The sequence below is a fragment of the Schistocerca gregaria genome, unplaced genomic scaffold (assembly GCF_023897955.1).
Source record: "Schistocerca gregaria isolate iqSchGreg1 unplaced genomic scaffold, iqSchGreg1.2 ptg000198l, whole genome shotgun sequence".
Classification (NCBI taxonomy): Eukaryota; Metazoa; Arthropoda; class Insecta; order Orthoptera; family Acrididae; genus Schistocerca; species Schistocerca gregaria.
Window position 1 is genome coordinate 6,169,986 of NW_026061736.1, and position 1,903 is coordinate 6,171,888.

General features: G+C 41.8%; 1 non-coding gene across 1 annotated transcript; it reads left to right on the forward strand.

Moving 5' to 3' along the window:
• Positions 1 to 496: 496 nt before the first annotated feature.
• Trnat-ugu (transfer RNA threonine (anticodon UGU)) lies at positions 497 to 571 on the forward strand. Its single transcript has one exon. It is a non-coding gene; the product is annotated as a tRNA-Thr (tRNA).
• The last annotated feature ends 1,332 nt before the right edge of the window (positions 572 to 1,903 follow it).

Sequence of the window (1,903 nt, forward strand, 5' to 3'; positions counted from 1 at the left end):
ACTGATGGTTCAAATGGCTCTGAGCACTTTGGAACTTAACATCTGAGGTCATCAGTTTCCTAGAACTTAGAACGACTTAAACCTAACTAAATTAAGGACATCACACACACCCATGCTCGAGGCAGGATTTGAACCTGCGACCGTAGCGGTCGCGTGGCTCCCGACTGAAGCGCTTACAACCGCTCGGCCACATCGGCCGGTCTATCATGTATTCTAGAAGAGTTGCAAGGTCGTCAGTGGCGCCTGTTCTTTCGAGAGCAGTTACTATCTTCATATCTATGGTTAAACGTTACCCAGCCATTGACCTTCGTCTGTGCGAATGCGCACAGGTTGCCGGAACTCTTACGGGAATCGTCACCTTAGTGTGAGCCAGTAATGAGTGGATGGACAAATACCTATTAAGTACATTACGTATGCGGATTGTGGACGGTTGGGGATGTGAGTCTCACGGGAAGCGTGCGAGGGATAAATTCCTGCAGTCGTGCTGTTCATGTGTGCCCTCGATGGCTCAGATGGATTGAGCGTCTGCCTTGTAAGCAGGAGATTCTGGGTTCGAGTCCCAGTAGGGGCACACTTTTCAGCTGTCCCCATCGAAGTATATCAACAACACCTGTCGGCAGCTGAGGGTTTCAATTAATTATCAGTTGTGAAGGTGATTCGATGAACCCTTTGCCAGGCACTTAAATGTGTTTTGCAGGGTATCCATATAGATGTAGATGATAACTCGTCCCGTGTCGCACGTGCTCAAAATGATTCATACTGCAGAATGCATGCAAACATACTCACCGAAAATACGGACGAATATCAAGTGCAGGCTGCCGAGTGCTGCATATCCAGCTTTGACAGATCGGCTTTTCCTGCCAAGAAGAACAGGAAGTTGCTGCCTAGGAACAATCAGAGGTAGAGGAAGGGTTGATAAATACTCCTTGACTTGCAGACTAAACGTAAATAACGAAAATACATTTTTGGTAAAAATTGGTCAAAACATAATCGGTTGCCCTCCGTATTGGATTAGCTGTTTTGAATATTGAAAATCTGACTTCAGATTCGTTTTCAGCGACATTAAAAATATATATGTAACACTCAGTTCATGCAAATCGAAGTAATAATATAACTAAATGTTTTCCCTAAACTTTGAACACATTTTTTTCGGGTAACTATTTTCTCAGAACGGCATGCAGCATAAATTAAAAGTGGTTCGTTCTCTTAACATCTACCTCTGACCCCTAAAAGTAAACACTTTTCTTAGGAACTTATAGCTATAATATGACATTTGTTAATATTAACTAATTTTTGTGTAGGCATAAGGAGTGAAACAAACCCTCAAAAATCGAACTCAAAGTTCGAATTAGCACTGTATCGTTAAATTTAAGGTTGTTTCATTGCGGTTAGGTATACGCTCCCATAAATTTTATGTTTTATCGACTGATGTTATCCATTTTCAATTTCAGAGGAATAATGTAGTATCAACTGATGTTACCCATTTTTGAATTAAGGTAACATATGAGGTGCCACACTGCACGCGCTCTGCGTACTCCAGTCTCGCAGGCCCTTGATCAAATCATAATTACGGGCGCCATTTTTTATTGAAAATCTAAAATCAAGCTCATAGTATTATCACTCGTAATTCCCAAACAGATCTTTCGAATGTATTTTCATTGTCTCAAAAAGAATTTCAAATGTACCCTTTTTTGCTCATTTGTATGAGAACCTGGCCGTAACGCCGGAATATAGTCACGAGATTTTTTTTCAGAGACGCTGTACGTTCGCGAGAAGACTTTCGTTCTGCGCGTGTCGAAGGACATTCCTCAGATATTACTGTGTGTGTGCTACTCAGTCGTGCCATTTAAGTGTACATCTTTGCATAGTTTTCCTTTCACGATGTAAACAGTGTTCCGCTCAG